Here is an 18,154-nt window from a genome sequence, read left to right on the forward strand (position 1 = left end):
AAGTTTCCTGGTGTCACCAGTGTGTGCCACACGCTCAACTCTTTCCATTTTGTCTTTATTTTTCTCTAATTTCTAAAATTAGTGTACGGAGTTCTCACTTTAGTGATAGCGCCCTTTGAAGCACTCAAGTTTTTAAACTTTTATGACGTCAGCTTATCTACTTTTTTTTCCTTTTGCTACCTGAGAAAACATTGTCTAATCCAAAACTCTGTTTTTTTTTTTTTTTTGAGACAGGGTCTCACTATGTAGCTCTAGCTGTCCTGAAACTCACCATGTAGACCAAACTCACAGAGATCCACCTGCCTCTGCCTCCCGAGTGCTGGGATTAAAGGCGTGCGCCACCACCGTCCAGCTCAACTGGATTTTTGATGCCACTGTTTAACTTGTTTCCTGTATATTCTTTCTCCTGATTTCTACCTTTCTGGTAACTTTTATCTAAAATAGATTCAGGAGCAACTTCTCTGGTTTGAACTCTTACTAAGAGGGTCTATACACTTTATGTTGTTTCCCATGAAGTCACATAATGAAATCTTAAGTTCTTTGCATGATAGATCAGAGAACTTAGTCCCAGAACAGGGGAGGGGCAGAGAGGAGAGGAATCATCCTGAAGGACGTGGTGAGAGAAGAGAGACTGAAGCAGAAGGGAGAAACAAAACACATCTTCAACCAAACGCCACGGTGCTCGGAGCCACGGTGCTCAGAGCCACGGTGCTCAAAGCCACGGTGCTCACAGCCACGGTGCTCAGAGCCACGGTGCTCAGAGCCACGGTGCTCAGAGCCACGGTGCTCAGAGCCACGGTGCTCACACCCACAGTGCTCACAGCTACAGTTCTCACATCCACAGTGCTCACAGCCACGGTTCTCACACCCACGCTGCTCACAGCCACGGTGCTCACACCCACAGTGCTCACAGCCACAGTGCTCACACCCACAGTGCTCACAGCCACGGTTCTCACACCCACGCTGCTCACAGCCACGGTGCTCACATCCACAGTGCTCACATCCACAGTGCTCACACCCACAGTGCTCACAGCCACGGTTCTCACACCCACGCTGCTCACAGCCACGGTGCTCACATCCACAGTGCTCACATCCACAGTGCTCACACCCACAGTGCTCACAGCCACGGTTCTCACACCCACGCTGCTCACAGCCACGGTGCTCACATCCACAGTGCTCACACCCACAGTGCTCATATTCACATGGGAGAACTTCTGGGAATCTGTGGGTCTCCCTCATTTATTCAAGTGCTGGGTTTCACCACTCCTGGCTTACATGCGGGTGCCGTAAATGCCCCTCCGGTTCTTATGTATACATGGCAGGCCCTTCACTGACGAGGCTGTCTCTCCACCCCTCTTTTCCCATCTTAAACATTGTTCTACAGCACACTCATTAACATTTAAGGAAGGGCAGAATAATAAAAAAAAAATTAAAAATCCTTCCTACCCCAGCTGCCTTCAAAGGGACCACTGTCAAGAGTTCACTGGGAAAATTCTTCCGTTTCTCTCTCTGCTCTTGTTTGGTTCTGTTTTTCATAACTACAGTTGCCTTCATAATGTTCTGAGAGTTTTCCAGGAGCTATATGACATCCACCCCCATTAATTTGCTGGTACCATGATTTGTTTCTTCACAGTTCCTGAAAACATTTAATGACTGCATGGCCACAAATGAGGCTGTGGTGAGCACTGCAAGACCCATCTCCTTGCTCGCAGTGGCTGGTTAAGGGAATGGTCCAGCCAGGAAACTTCCCAGAGACAGTCAAGCATCCTTAGGGCTCATCGAAACTGTATACGTCCCACTTACCCATGGGGGATGCTCTAAGGTGTAGCAACAAACATGCACAGTACTGGACCCTTATACACTAATACTTCCCCAATGTAAGAACCTACAATAAAGGTTAATTTCTAAGCTAGGTGCAGCAGGAGATTTTCAGCAACTCTCAGAGGTACAACAGAGCAGTTGTAATTCGAAACTCTAACAGGAATTAGTTAAAACCTGAGCTCATGAATCTCTCATTTCAGGAATATCCATTTAGTTAGCATCTTTGGACCTGAGCTGTTGTGTGGCTCAGTTGGTACAGGGCTTGTCTGGCATGCATGAAGCCCCTGATTTAGTTCCCAGCACTATGTGAGCCAGGCATGGTGGCACAGGCCTGCAATCACAGCACTTGGGAGGTCTGAGCAGAAAGTTCAAGGTCATCCTCAGCTGCAGAGTACGTTGGAGGCCAGCCTTGGCTGCAGAAGACTCTGTCTTCAACAACAACACAAAATCCATGGTGGACCTTGGGTATAATGCTGCCTCACCCTAGTCTCCACAAGGGGTTACCTTCTGATAGTCACCTCAGTGGGCTCTCCTGGTGCGGTCCATGGCACCATGGAGCAGGTGTCACACACAAACACACTCCTGGACCATCCCTCTCCAGTGGCCATATCACTCTCGTACATCTCACAAGTATTTGTTTTTTTTTAAACTGGTTTTATTGAGTTATACATTTTTGTCTGCTCCCCTCCCTTCCTCCTTTCTTCCCCTCTACCCTCCTCCCATGACCCCCACACTCCCAATTTACTCAGGAGATATTGTCTTAGGATCCTCTTTGTTGTCTAGGTTCTCTGGGGTTGTGAACTGTAGGTTGGCTATTCTTTACTTTATGTCTAAAAGCCACTTATGAGTGAATACATATTATATTTGTCTCTCTGAGTCTGGGTTAGCTCACTCAATATGTTTTTTCTTAGATCCATCCATTTGCCTGCAAATTTCAAGATGTCATTTTTTTTATCACTGTGTAGTACTCCATTGTATAAATGTACCACATTTTCTTTTTACATTCTTCGGTCGAGGGGCATCTAGGTTGTTTCAAGGTTCTGGCTATTACAAATAATACTGCTATGAACATAGTTGGACACATGTCCTTGTGGAACGAGTGAGCATCTTTTGGACATATATCCAAAAGTGGTATTGCTGGGTCTTGAGGAAGGTTGTTTTCTAATTTTCTGAGAAATCTCCATACTGACATCCAAAGGGGCTGTGCCAGTTTTCACTCCCACCAGCAATGGAGGAGTGTCTCCTTTACCCCACATCCTCTCCAGTATAAGCTATCATCGGTGTTTTTGATCTTGGCCATTCTGACAGGTGTAAGATGGAATCTCAGCATTGTTTAGATTTGCATTTCTCTGAGGCCTGAGGATGTTGAGCATTTTGTGTCTTTCAGTCATTTGACATCTCACAAATTCTTTAAGAACAATTATTTGCAGGGATGGGTTGTGTGCCAAAGGAAGAGTTTCTGGGGCCAAGCACTGTGTGTTTGCCCTCAGAATCCCCTGCCCCCCTGGCCTGATCATCTCCAAGGAGCTCTCACCAGATGGACCCCTCCCCTGTCCTCAGTACAAACACCATGCATTTCTCCTTTAGCTTCTTTGTCAGTTATTTGAGGACATGACCGCGTGGCATGCTCTCAGGACCACTTTCAGCACCCCACAGACAGCTGCGTGGCGTCTTCCCCGGGACTTGTCTCTGACATTCCTGGTACTTCGAAGGTTCCATCAGTCTAGTGTCAGCCTCCCCAGAAATGGGCTGGAGTGGCGGACAGGTTCCAGCTCAGAGCCCTTCCATTCCCTGAGTCCTTCCGTTGTGACTCACCAGATGGACAAACTCCCTCTGCCGCCCAGAGAGTCTGAAGACGGTAGTGGGTGGAATGTCCCGAGTTGTCAGGGTGGGACTCCCGCGGGATACATGAGGCAGCTGTGGCTTTGAGGCTGAGAGAATTAGGAGACCTTCCAAGCTTGGTGAGCAGAGAACCCAGGCAAGCATCCAGTTTGAATCTGCCCTCAAAGCAATGAAGCCCAGTGTTCTGGGTTCACAATGGGGAAGCTGAGGCCTGAGAAGGGGTGCAAACTCACCGGGGTATATGGTGTGCTAGGCTGGGAAGGGGTACGGGCCTGACCTGGGTGTGTGGTGTGCTAGACTGGAAGGGGTAGGGGCCCAGCCAGGGTGTGTGGTGTGCTGTGTCTAAGCAGATAGGGCCGAAGTGGTGAGCAGATGGGGGATGCCTTCGTGAAGCTTCAGTTGGTTCTGGACACATAAATGGTTCTAACAGACCAAGGACTGGGGCCTGTGTGGTGGAAAGGGAGACTTTGCCTCCCTACCCCCGTCCCTATGAACTGGGCTTCTAGACAGCCAAAGGGCCTTTCTACCTTGTTTTTTAGCCTGACTAGAAAAGTCAGAGAATGGAAAGGAAGGCGGTCTATACCTTTAGGAGAAAAGGGCCCTTCCCTGTACATGTTCAGGTGTTCTCATTTCCGGGGTAGGCCATGTTTGGCCTGGCCCTGGCACCCCAGCTGAGCTCCAGGGACTTAGGGGTCAGCACTGGAAGGAGCCAGATGCCAGAACACTGGAATTAGGAGTGTAGATGAAGGTGCCGTGGCTGTCACCAGAGGAAAACCCAAGAACTGAAGGTCATGGTCAGGGTCTGGAGGCTTGGCCTGCAGTTCTACATACTGATTACAGGGCCTCTCTGTAACCTTCCTTCCCTGCGTGTCCTCTATAAGCTGGAGGTCAGGAGAGAAGTGGCTTTGTGGGCTGGAGAGAGGACCTGGAAGGTGGTCGGTCACGTGACAAGTCCAGGACACCACCTATCTCAGTATAAAGTGGGGGGGGGGGCCCACAGTCAGGCTCCACGCCGAGAGCCCTCATCTCCGCCATTCTCACAGAGAGATCTTCGCCACCGTCTCTCACAGCTGACAAAAGCAGTGGACACCCACCAGACAGCAGCCCCATCGAGGCCTCCAGTCCACTCACCCTGCAGAGGAGACAGCCTCTCAGCTTTTAGGCGTCAGGGTTGCTCTGTGATTGTGGGCCAGTGTTGACTGCCTGGCCATGCTCAGTCTGGCGGAACCGGCGGCAGCGTAAGCCAGGAACACTGAGGAACTAGGTTCCTATCCTGCCCCTCACCCCCCCCGTCATCTGTAGAATGGGGCACCCCCCGTCCTGCCTCCTGGGGCGACAGCAGGATGACAAGAAGCAGGGGTGCCGTGGGCGTCTCTGCGTGGCCATGGAGTCCTGTGGGTACTCAGGGAGTGGAGGCCAAGGCAGTTTTCATCACCCTCCTGCCTCCCTGACACCCAGGCGGTGGAGTTGATGAAACCAGCTGGCTCCGACTTCAGGCTTCCTTCTGCTCCACGTGTCGTTTTGTCTTTTGCCATGCTGGGTTTCCAAAGCTGGGCTTCCACTTCCCTTCCTTAGTTCAGAGAAGTCATGCCCTGCCCCAGGAAAGAAGTTAAAAATAAAGCCGGGCCTCAAATCCTCCGAGCAAACACCCAGCTCTCTAAAAATAGCCTCTGCAGCAGGTCTCAGGGCCAGGCTGGGATGGAGGCTGGCATGGGACAAGACTGGCTCTCCCAGCCAGGCCTCAGCAGCACCATGGCCTGCCAAGCCCACTCTAGCCCATTCTTTCTGTTACCGCCACTGCCAGCGCCCTCTCCCTATCCCCTTAAAGGTCCCCCTTGGCTCTTCACTCCTCTTGCTGTTGGGTGCAGCCAGAGTGAGTCCCTACCAATACCAGCCTGTCCACTCTGGTGAGCCTGACATTCACGGGGCCTTAACCTGTATACTATAGAAGGCAGGGCCTGAGACAAGGGTTTGGTTCATGCAGTTTATCTGGGAGATAATTTAAGGAAGGGGACGAGAGGTAGTGGGAGAAGCAAGACAGGGAAGAGGGACCAGCCAGTACGAGCTCGTGTGGCTGAGTTACTGTGGCAAACTGCGGGTGCTGGATGTGGTTGAAACACGGGGACCACCAGGATCTTTTTCCTGACAGGTGGGCCCTGACCTCCCATCTCTCATTTACTAAGTCTTCCATGGATTGGAAATCACCTCACTGGCCATTGGTGGTGGTGCACGCCTTTAATCCCAGCATCTGGGAGGCAGAGATAGGCAGATCTCTGTGAGTTCAAGGCCAACTTGGTCTATAGAGCAAGTTCCAGTGTTGTACAGAGAAACCCTGTCTCAACAAACCAAAAGAAGAAGAAGGAGAAGAAGGGAAGGAAGGAAAAAAAAGAAAAAATCTCCCACTTCTGGTTTGGATTTGGACTTGGGTAGGAGGAGGGTTCAGGACCACCTACAGCATCTACTGCATTCAAGCAAGCTCTGGGTGGACAGTGGACAGCTGAGCTCTGGGGACTGTGACCTCCTTTAGACCTGTCCTCCACTACCATGGGTGTAACTGGGACTAGGTAGAGGAGACACTCTATAGAGATCAGAGATCTCACTGTAGGAGAAAGCACAGACTCCTAGAATCTCCACAGCCTTCCTTTGTGGCCCTGGGTCACCCCAACAGTGCCATCTCACACTCATGTTCCATCACTCATGTCCAACCATAGTCCCTCCAAGGATGACTTCCTCTCCTGAGCTCCTGTCCAGTCTGAACTCGCTGCTTTACGCTCATCAGCACCTGGCTTAGTACCCGGCGCATGTGCAAGCCTCAGAGAGCAGGCGTGTGTAGGTGTACAGGTATTGATATGCAGGCAGAAGCCAGCGGTCAGCCTTGGATACAGCTCCTCAGTCACTAGCCACCTTTTCTGAGGCAGGGTCATCCATTGGTCTGAAGCTTCCTGTGTAGGCCAGGCTGGCAGATCCATGAGCCCCAGGACACACCTGGCTCTGCTCGCCCATTGCTGCAATCACGGGCTTTTGCCACTACACCTGGCTTGTTAACGTAGCTTGTTGAGGGTTAAAATCAGGGTCTCGTGCTTGCCAGGCAAGTGCTTTGCCAATTAAGCCATCCCCTTCATCCTCACAAGTAGCTATTTAATTAAATCGATTAAAAGCCCCACTCCCGAGCTGTAGTAGCCACATTTCAAGGGCTTGCTAGCTGCCGCTTTGGACAGCACAGGTATTAAACATTCTAACTGCTTCCAATTTTGTTGGGCAGTGCTTTTCTGTGGCCGTGCAGGTCACTGCAGGCCATCACCGTATGCCGTACAGAACTGGGCACACACTGCAGGGCCCTTTCCTCACCTCTAAAGGTGTGTGTGACTGAAGCGTGCAAGGCCATTAAGTGCAGCCCCAGCCAAAACCAGAATGCCTTTCCCACCACCCTTGCCAAAGGGCCATTCGCTCACTGCCTCTGCCTCGGCAGGCACGGAAGCTCAGCACTTTCAGAGATGGCTGAGACCAACTTTGGGCTCCTTGGCCCTGGGATCCTCTAGGCTAGCCTTTCTGCACTCTGTGAATTCTTCCTACAGATCCTGGTTCTGCTCCCTGAGACTTGGGTCAACCAGGTGGGTCGTCAAGGCTGCTGCTGGTGTCTTGCCTGGGGCTTGTGGCACTCGGTGCCACAGCCTCACATCCTCGGTGACCCATTTCATTGTCTTGCCCTCCTGCTGTCTTTAGAGAGTAGCTTCGCGCTTAAAACCGAGACAAGCACCCTTGTCATTGAAAAGAGAAAGAAGAGCAAGGAAGAGAAGGACACAGCTTCTGTCCTTGGGTAAAGCATCCACCTCCAAACCTTGGGATTGCCCCATCCCAAGGGTCTTTTTTTTTTTTTTAAGCTGATGCAAAGACATTTTTAGGCAGATGGAACACTTCTGAGTATGACAGGCTTCTGCTAGTGGGGAGGAAAGGGAGCATGGGTGAGCCACTAACATCTGCCCCGACACCCCTGCAGAGACCTAGACGTAACCTGCGGTCTTCTGTCTCTAGCCTTCTGCACTCATATGTCTTCTGTGCCTTCACAATGTCCCTGGTTTCAAGTTCCCATTCATTCCCCGCCTTCCTGAGTAGAGGCACAGCACTTATGCTCAGGGGTGCAGGCTTTGGGGTTGGCTAACACTCACTCCCTACCAAGCTCTCTCCCTGAGCCTTGCTTTCCCCAGCTGTGGAAGGCGGGAGAGATTGACCTGGTGCCTAGAGCCTGGGGTATTGTAAGGGCACACGAGATAGCTCTGTGAGTGCTTATGAAGTGCTAGCTGCTATGCTTGGCACAGAACAACGGCCGTTTTTATTATTATAACCCTTATCGTCCTCCTGCTGGTACTGACTGCAGAGCCAGAGTCCAGAACAGGGCCAGCTCTCGGTACAAACCCCAGAATCTCACATTCCCAATAGTGACCCCAGTAGAACCTGTCTCTGACTACCTTGAGGGGAGTGTAGTGGGAGACCACAGATAGGAGGGGCTGCATGGGGCCCTGTGTCCAAAGCCACCCATGGGCAAACCACATCCCTCACGCTGTCTTTTTGCCTAACTGCTGAAGCTCCCTCCCCATCAGCCTAGGCTTCCTGCATTCCTGTCTGGGAAGTGGAATTAGCAGAAGGTCATGGCAGCCTTCGACTTAGAACCTTGCAGGGCTTGCTGGGGCCCGACTTGAGTCTGGTCAGGGCTGAGTGGGGGGGGGGTACAGGACTCTGATCCCCAGATTGAGAATGATGCCATGGAAAATAATTTCTCAGAGGTTCCCTCCACCCTAGCTGAGTTCTCTTTTGAAGAGCCAGCTGGAGCAGGTAGAGGTATGTATCTTACAGAAAGACACACCGAGTGGCCCTCAGGATCTCCCCCTTATAAAAACCAAAAAAAAAAAAAACACCAAAAACAAAAACAAAAAAACCCCCAAAAAATAGAAACAAAAACCATAGAGCCAGGTGGTGGTGGCATATGTGTTTAATCCCAGCACTTGGGAGGCAGAGACAGGTGGATTTCTCTGAGTTTGAGGTCAGTTTGAAAAGCGAGTTCCAAGACCGTTGGGGCTACAAAGAGAAACCCTGTTTCCAAAAGCCAAAGCCTAAACAACAAGAACAAAAGACAAAAACCAAACAAACAAAAACCAAACAAACCAAAAACCAAATTAAAACCAAAAAAACACAACCAAAAAACACCCAGCCCCCCAAAAAATTCCAATAGAAGTGGGGCTGTAGTTCAATGGTAGAACACTTCCCTAGTACACGTGAGGCCGTGCGTGTGTGTGACATTCATTTGGTTCTAAACTTAGTCTACCTCTTCTTGTCCTCACCGCTGCTTCTTGTCACTGGCCGCTGTTGTTAGTGGATTCCTTTCTGCAAAGATTGAAGGTGGAGTGCGGAGACAGGTCATGCTCGCCAACCAGCTCTAAGAAAATGTGTATTTACAGACCTACTTCCTTCTTCATTGTTTTTTAATATGTGTATGTGTGTGTGTGTGTCCCACATGTATGTAGGTGGCCAGAAGAGGAACTCAAGTCCACAGATGGCTCCTGAGCCCCTGGGTAGAGTTGCAGACAGATGTTTATAGGCAGTTGTGAGCCTCCTGATGTGGGGGTTGGGAACCAATTCCCGTCCTCTGGAAGATCTGAGCCATTTCTTGGACCCTATAATTTCTTCTTTCTCACACAAACGTTGCCCATTATATGTACTGTTTTCAACTTTGGGGATTTTTCTTCTTTGCTTTGCACATATTAGGAACATTTCTGTGGGTTTTATTTTATTTTATTTTTTTGTGATAAAGGCTCCCTGGTTATTTCAAACTCCCATGTAATTCATTATTTCTTATTAAATGTGTTGAGTGTGGTTTGCTGAGTTAGGTCATGCGGCACACACATCACTTCTCCTACAGACTAGCAAGCTTCTAGAACCCTCCTCTAAGCACAGTTGCTGGATGCGGGGTTCTCTGTAGGGGTAGTTCCAGTTTGTCATTCCGAGTCCCATTCGGGAGGGAGGCTTCTGCCATTGGTTGCCGACAGACTTCGGGTAACTTTGTGACTCTCGGTGGGTTTCTTTTTCTCGGCGTCTCTGTTTTGCTTGTCATATCCGTGGGGGAGAAATGACAACAAAACCCGTTCTCGATCCACTTACTTGCTTAGCTTTTGCCACATCCCAGCCTTGCACAGCCACTGTTTACCCTGACTTCCCTGGAACACGACTTCAGCCGAGACAGAATCGAGGGGCCGTACCTGTGACTAGACGCGAAGTTAACATAAGGTTCCCAGAGGCTGGCTACCTAGGTACCGTCCCAAAGAATGTTGTATCCACCTACCATCTGGGTGGGCCATCCCTTACTATCTAAACGTATTTTGAATTTCTTAAACCTAGACTACTTGTGATAAAAAGAACTTTATAGAACCGTAAGTAAAAATCCAGTAGCCAAAAGGAAAAAAATAACACAGCAAGGTATGATGCCGCAAAGCCGTCCTTCGCTGATTTACTCAAAGCTCTGGCTTCAGGGGGTTGGCTGGCATGTTTCCCATTCTTTTGAAGTTAGAGGTGTAGCTCAGAGATAGAGTGTGGACTCTGGGGGCTTTTGGAAAGAAAACATGCTGGGGAGCACCCCAGAGTTATTGGGAAGGCTGTATCCCCAATAACAAGACAAAACAGACAGATATGAGTGCAGAGAGAGAGAGAGAGAGAGAGAGAGAGAGAGAGAGAGAGAGAGACTAAGAGCACCAAATGAGACTTCTTACTGATATGATCAGAATGATTGAAATTGATTTTTTTTTCCTTTTGGATTTTGAGACACAATCTCACTTTGAAGACCAAAATGGCTTGGGACTCAATATATAGTCCAGACTGGCCTTGAACTTATAATCATCTTGTCTGGGCACCTGCAGTGTTGGGATTAGTGAGTTGCCATGACAGGCTCCACTGACTTCTAAGACAAGCCTGATGGCAGATGCTATAATCCTGGCACCTGGCAGGTGGAAGCCGGAGAACCAGGAGTTCGAGGCCACTCTGCAGTGCATAGTGAATTGAAGGCCAGCCTGGGCTACACAGAACTCTGTTTTAAAAAATAAACAATCAGAAAGAAAGAAATGGAGTTTTAACAATTCTGTTTAATGAATGGCCTTGAACTGTTGATCATTCTTGGCTCCACCAGGACTGTCCTGTGGGGCTTGGGAAATGCTCAGTGGGTAAGTGCTCTTGTTCCACAAGCAGGAGGGCCTGGTTGAAATCCCCAGAACCTGTACTTGGCTGCAGGAGCAACGTAACTGAGCACTGTGAGGAGAAGAGGAAACCATAGGCCCACTGGGGCTCCATGGTTGGCAGCCTAGCTCCAGGCTGAGTGGGGGACTCTATTTGATGGAAATAAGACGGAGAGTGACAGAGGAGGACACCGGTGTCCTCCCCCGAATTACCCAGGCATGAACACATGCACTGACTTGGACATGTACACATACCCTACCACACACACACACACACACACACACACACACACACACACACACACGAAGAAACACTGGCCAGAAAGATTTCTCCTGCCCCTCTTTTTCTCTCTAAGGACTAGAGTGAGGAGTGGGGTGGGTATCAGTTTTTGTAACGGGCATGTCCTATAAGGGCTAGATTTATAAGGGCCTGTCCTCAGGGAACTAGACTTTTGGAGGCTTTGGGCAAGAGGAGCCCAGCATACAGTAGGCACTCACAGTGACCAGTTCTTAGCGGGTCTTCGGCGTTCTTACGGAAGGACAGATATTCAGACACACGGTGTCCACCAGAATGTCATCTGAAGACAGGAGCTGTGATCTCGTTCTGTTCCTGGGCAGTTCCCCTCACGGCCAAAGCCTGCTCGGAGCACCGGAGCAAGAGTCTCTAGAGTGGATGGGAAAGATGCAGGGCCATTCTAGCCTCGTTTTTTAATCCTCTTGCTTGTGCTTGATAAGGAACAAGTTCAAACGCCAAGCGGATCACCACAAGCTTACTTCTTGCTCATGTGAAGCCCTTCTTCCACTTGACAGTTCAGGGACCAGCATCCATCTACCTTGTATTTCTGCTACCTTCAGCACGTGGCTTCTAAGGTCTCATTCTCTGTTGCTGATAAAAAGAGAAAACACACTCCAGGATACCCGCGGAAGAATTTTATTGGCTAGGCTGGGAAGCGGCTAGATTATATTCTCTCGCATTCTATTGGCCAGAGATAGTCACGTAGCCTGTAAGGGATGCTCGGAGACAGTCTAGACGCGTGCCCAGGAAGAAGTGGAGATGCATTGTTGAACTGTTCACCTTCCTCAGCCTTTGATAAACATGGTGAGCTGCCATGCTTGGCATTTTTACGTGGGTGCTGGGAGCATGTAACTCAGGTCTTTGTACCTCTGAGGCAAGCTATTTACTGAGTGAGCAAAATCTGGTAGATTTTGCCTCACTGGGTTTGGGGTGATCCAGCTTCCTGTTGTGGGGAGTAGAACCACAAATCCAGCCAAATTCGGTGATTGGGTGGAGTAGGGATTGGCACCTGGCCCCAGACCTATGCCCTTAGCCATTTTCCCCCATGGGCCTAGCATGTCCCCTCCCAGCCCACCTCTCCACTCTTGTTCTGTTTGTCCCCTTCTTCCCCTGAGTGCTCACTCCCTTCTGACTTGTTCCTATAAATATATCGCTAGCCTTACCCAAGGCCCCACGGCTTGCCCATTGCATCTCAGGCCCTCCACATCCTTCCTCATTATTTAACTAGCTATGTTTGGTCACCAGGCATCAAACCCATTGCTTCTTTGTCTTTTCCCACTAGGACACCTCTTGTTCCTTCTTTCTACCACTCCAGGCCCAGGCTCATAACCTCTTGAAGGGCTCAGCAAATGTTTCTAAATCACTATCTCAAACCCCTTAATATTATTGGTTTTAAAGGACTTCACTATGTGGGTTATTCTTCTCGGGAAATTTGAGAGTCAAACCTGTTACAACAAGCAAAACCTTTTTGGGGTGTAATGTACACAAATGCAGTTGTAGACCTACTGTGTGCTGGGCACAGCAGTCAGGGATGCAGGGGTTATAGCTGTGAGAGAGACAGGGTAATATCTGGCCTTAGTGGGCTTCCTAGTGTGGTATAGTCCCTAGGTCTGGGGCAGTCCTGGCTGGCTCCAGGTGCACACACCCATAGTTGCTTAGAATTATAAAGACTCTGGACCTTCAGATACCAAGACTTTGGGATTCCCCCATTTCACAATGGGGAAATGAAGACACAGACAGTAAGGCAAGTCAGTCAGAGTCATAGACTAGGAAAAAGTAGGGGTGTGGGCTGGGGAGATGGCTCAGTCACTATAGCTGCGGGCTGGGGAGATGTTTCAGTCACTATAGCCGTGGGCTGGGGAGATGGCTCCATCACTATAGCTGTGGGCTGGGGAGATGGCTCCTTCACTATAGCTGCAGGCTGGGGAGATGGCTCAGTCACTATAGCCGTGGGCTGGGGAGATGGCTCCGTCACTATAGCCGTGGGCTGGGGAGATGGCTCCGTCACTATAGCCGTGGGCTGGAGAGATGGTTCACTTTGGTAGAGTGCTTGCCACTCAAGAATGAGAACCTGCGTTCAACCCTTGGAACCCATAATAAAAAAAACGAAACAAGGGGCTGGAGAGGTGGCTCAGGGGTTGTGATAAGAGCACTCACTGCTCTTCCAGAAGACCTGAGTTCAACTATCAGAAAACACACAGTGGGTTCATAACCATCTGTAACTCCAGTTCCGGGGAATTGGGTGCCCATTTCTGACTCTGTGGGCACCAGGCACACCAGTGGTGCAGGTACATATGCATGCAGGTAACACATGTATAAAAACTGACTAAATCTAACAAATGCAGACTAACAACACAGGGGTGTGGTAGTGTGCTTGTAATACCAGTTTGGGAAAAGAGGTGACAGGCAGCCCTTCCTCCAAGGGGGGGGGCTCACTGACAAACCAGCCTAGCATACTCTGGGGGGGGGGTTTCCAGGCCAATGAGAGAGCCTACCTCAAAAAAAGTAGATGGCAACTGAGGAATGACACATGGGGTTGTCCTCTAGCCTCTCTGAGCACGCACAAGGATTCACTTGAATGCATGCACTCGTAACACGTGTACACACACACACACACAAAAGAAAATGAAAGCCAATCAGCTAGTAAGTAAATGAGATTAAAAGAAAAGAAGAAAGAGTTAAAAAGGTAGGAAAGGGCTGTAACCTAGGCCAGGTGTCACCAGAGTTTTCCTGCTCAAACCCTCCCTCAGCAGAAACCTCTGGGATGGGTCCCCTGATCCCCCAACACTGTACCCATAGTGGCTGTAGGCTTTACCACATCCCAGGGACACACTCATCATTATAGCTGTTGAGTGGCTCTGTGGCTGAGAGGTAGTGATGGGGGATGTCTCTTCTGGAGCCTGGCACGGCCTGCTCTGCCAGTCACTGGAACAGCCTTTGGGACCAGGAACGTGATTTCTGATTAGGGGTGGGAGGGACCCCTCAGGGTGCTTCTTCCTGCAGGGTCCCAGTGGAGGTGCTGGGGATAGGGCTGCCAGGCCCCTGGAGGAAACGGGAGCTGCTTGGAATTCCTCCCAGGGTCCTTATCAGTTTCTATTCACTCTGGGATGGGGCTAAGGGGTGTGCTGGTGCCTTTGGGGGCTGCGCTGGAGAAAGCTGGCAGGCCACAGCTGAGCTCCACCTGGGGAGGGGCCGGAGCCGGAGGCGGGGAGGGGGCGGTGCAGACTGGGGAGGGCTCAGCTGTCACATTCCTTAGGGAGAAAGCTCCTGGGCGCCTTGTCCTTATTTAGGCAGGAGATGTCTGCTGACTTGGGTCTGCAGGATGCCACGGCAGGACGGATGCCTCACCCTCACCAGGTGGGTGGGGCAGGCTGAACACAATCAGAGCTAAGTCAGCAAGCTCTGGGGTAGAGGATCCCAGCAGACCCAGACACCTCAGGGTGTGACAAGTTCAACCCTTGAGGAGGCAAAGCGCCTTATCAGCAAAAAATAGCGACCACCATTTGTGGGAGGTCTTCGGTGGCAGCCCACAAGCCCCAGGGGGTGCTCATACTCTCTGCTGGATGGCTTGCCACCCCGGACCCTCCCATCTTATTTTCATGACAGCCACAATGGAATTCCAGCCCCTTTCCTGCTGGAGTGTGTGGGCTGGCTACCCAGCCTACCCACCTGTTAGCGAGCATTGCAAGCCAGAGAGGAGGGACAGTCTTCTATAAATTTATACAAATGATGCCCCTTAGACATCATCACTTTGGGCAGATCTTGTTTGTTAGAGTAACCACTAATCTAGCACACATTCAAAGGGAGGGAATTACACAAGGGTGTGACTTTCAGGAGCCCTCCGAGAAACCTGCCCGGTACCCCCAGTTTTCATAAGAGGAATGCAGAGAGATTAAGTGACTTGTATAGGTCACACAGCTAGGAAGGGCGGGAGTCGGGGATTCAAATCCAGATCACATGGTCATAGACTCCGTGGCCTTAACCTCGGTGGCTCAGTTAAGTCTTTGTGTTCACAGCATTGTTCGCAAACCAGTGCCAGTATGAACACGCTAGGAGGGCAGATTCCAAAACAAATACGTCTATTGGTTCGTGCATGGTGGCTTTTGAACGCGGCTGCTTCGAGGGTTTCTCTTCCGGCCATTTATAAAATGTCATCTAAAGATTGGAAGTCTGGGCCTCACTGGAGAGGCAGGAGGGTCTCTGTGTGTTCAAGGTCAGCCTGGTCTACAGGACCAGGATGCCATAGAGAGACCCTGCCTCAAAAAAAAAAAAAAAAATGAGTGCACTGGTTTTTATGGTTTTTCCATTTGGTGCTTGTGCTAGAAACTGAGGCTTGGTACCTGCTTGGTAAATGTCCCACTGCTGTACCTCGGCTCATGAGTGAATTGTTTGAAAGGGAAAGGTAGCATGATTAATAAACACCCAGAGACAGAAACTGGGGTTCAACCTAAAGGTCAGAAAAGAAAAACAGCCAGCCACTGACTCTTAACATCTGCCTCGGTCCGAAATGGTGATCCTGCCTCCAGGAATCTCAGAATGAGACTGTGTCTGAGAGCTGTTTCTTCCCATCTTATCATCCTCTCTAGTGCTGGAATGACGTACCACTGCTGCCCCATTCCTATGGCAAACTAGTGTGGCTACTGAGATTAAAGGTGTGTGACATCCCTGCCTGGTCTGTTTTACCCTCTGAACTTCAGGCAAACTTTATTTATTAAAACACAAATGAAATATCACTACAGGGGAGGTTCCCCGAGAGACTCCAAAGACCTCTGCCCTTTGCACAGCAAGCTCTGGTGGGCTGGCAGACCCACAATCCCCTGCTGTGGCTTCTCTAGTTGCCAAAGTGTGGTCCACAGTCTACCAGGAACTACTTAGCCCCACAGAGAGGTGAGGGACCCTGCTGGTGACCACCCATTCTGAGGCCCTTCAGACCAGCTGCAGGGACGTAGGGTCCACAGAAAGCTCCTGAAGGGAGAGGTTGGCTTAAAGGGCATTTCCAATCGCAGGCTGCTCTGGATTGTGACTGGAGGGGAACTACTGGAACCCAAACAGCACACTTGAGGACTTCAGTGCTGGGGATTTGGGCTCAGTTCTGGCCAGCCCTGGCTCTCTCGAGCTGCAAGCTGTAGGGGAATGATCTGTGCCAGCACTACTCCTTCTGCGGCGAACCGGGGTGTCTCAAAGATGATTGCAGCCATAACAGTCATGGCTTCCTATTGCTGCTACCATCAACGACAGCCAACTTGAGACTGAAGATTCTTCCCTTCAGTTCTGGAGCTAGGCTGAAGCCGAGTGTTAGCAGAGCTGGCTACCACTGTGCGCTCAGTAGTAGGAGAGCCCACTTGTTGCCTTCCAGCTTCAAACGGTCATCACCGTGACCCTTGGCTCATGGCCCTTTCTGCATCCTCAGGGCACTTCTCTGGTCCCCACACATCAATGCCTCGTCCTTTGCCAGTTCTTCCTAGCGCGGCTAATTGTACCTGGGATTACATGTAGGACCTGCCCAACCCGACCCAGTCTCTGGCTCACATCTGCCGGGCCAGTTTGTTAGATGAGGGGACGCTCACAGGTGTCCATGATTAGGAGTCTTTGGGACTACTTTCTCAGTCCCCTGAGTAAGACAAGTGGCTGGAATACAGTTAATTTCCCAGCGAGCCAACTCTTAGTCTCAGGCTGGAAGGACGGCCTCTCCGTCACCCTCTCACACGCTGGAGCAGGTTCTGTACAGGAGGTTCCTCTTGTAAGGAGACATCGAACATGATCTGGAGGCATCCTTCCCTCCATCCTGGGGGATTCAGGATGAGTTTCACAGTGGGGAGGTCCCGCCTATCTCCTGGGAGGGGCAGGTATCACATAGACTTAGAGCCCACACCCCTATGTCAACTCTGATGCCCACTTTAAATATCCACATTTGAAGGCTGCAAACACTTACACATGAGATCTGCTCTGGGCTGTGTCTTAGTTCCTCTTCCAGGCACCATGATAAAACATCCCAGCAAACGCAGCTTGAAGGAGAAGGGGTTTATTTTGGCTCTCAGTTTGAGGGTACGGTCCATCATGGGGGGGGCGGGGAGTCAAGGAAGCAGGAGCCTGAAGTGGCTAGCTATATTATACCCCTAGTCAGGAAACAGAATATGAATGCTCAGCTCGGGTCCTCCTTTCTAATGTGGGCTGGAAGCCAAGCCCAGGGAATGGTGCCGCCTCTAGTGGGCAGGTTTTCCTGCCTCCATTAACCTGATCAGGATCATCAACCCTACAGGTGTGCTCGGAGATTTATCTCCCACACGGCTCTACAGCTCATCAAGTTGTTAACTAAGATAACCATAACAGGGCCCGCCCATTCCAACTGGTTTCTGTATATTGCTGCACAACACAGCAACTCCATGCTATGACTCTGGGCTGTCTATATCACCATTTACAGCTGAAAAAAAAAATCAGGGCACAGGAACTTTAAGCCACTCATTCTTACACTTATGCTCTTAACACCTCTAAACACTAAAATATAAGTGGCAATTTTTTCCTTATAAAACTACTTGCTTCCCAATTTTCTTCTACAGGGAATTAGTGCTATTCTATGATATAATATTTGTAAAATACATCTTTAAAATATGGAATATAGAACTAAGAAGATAAGCTTATATATGTGTTTACATATTATAAAATAGAAATAATAAATTTCCAGCTATGGCCGTGTAACCGGCCCAGGGGTCTTTCTCCTCCCAGCAGCCTCCCGCTCACTCCACTCTCAAGACTTTTCACCTTGTCTTATCTCTACCCCCAGACTCTTCATCTTCCCAGAGCAGGGGCCATGTATGGCTCAGCTTTCACTTTAATAACCGATGGATAAGTGACTGGCCTCCCTCTTCCTCAGCGGCAGGGTCTAGCTTAGGAGCGGCGTGAACCCTTAATCTCTTTGTCATTTTTTTTCTTATTAGAAACAATTCTCACATCCCTAACTATGAAAATGAAGACTGTACAA

General features: G+C 50.0%; 1 protein-coding gene across 1 annotated transcript in view; it reads left to right on the forward strand.

Annotated features, from left to right (window-relative positions):
- Jph2 (junctophilin 2) overlaps positions 1-18,154 on the forward strand; it is a 58,478-nt gene that overhangs the window by 28,094 nt on the left and 12,230 nt on the right. The window lies entirely within an intron of this gene.

Source organism: Alexandromys fortis, unplaced genomic scaffold, assembly GCF_014885135.2.
Source record: "Alexandromys fortis isolate MF-2015 unplaced genomic scaffold, M_Fortis_MF-2015_v1.1 scaffold_27, whole genome shotgun sequence".
NCBI lineage: Eukaryota > Metazoa > Chordata > Mammalia > Rodentia > Cricetidae > Alexandromys > Alexandromys fortis.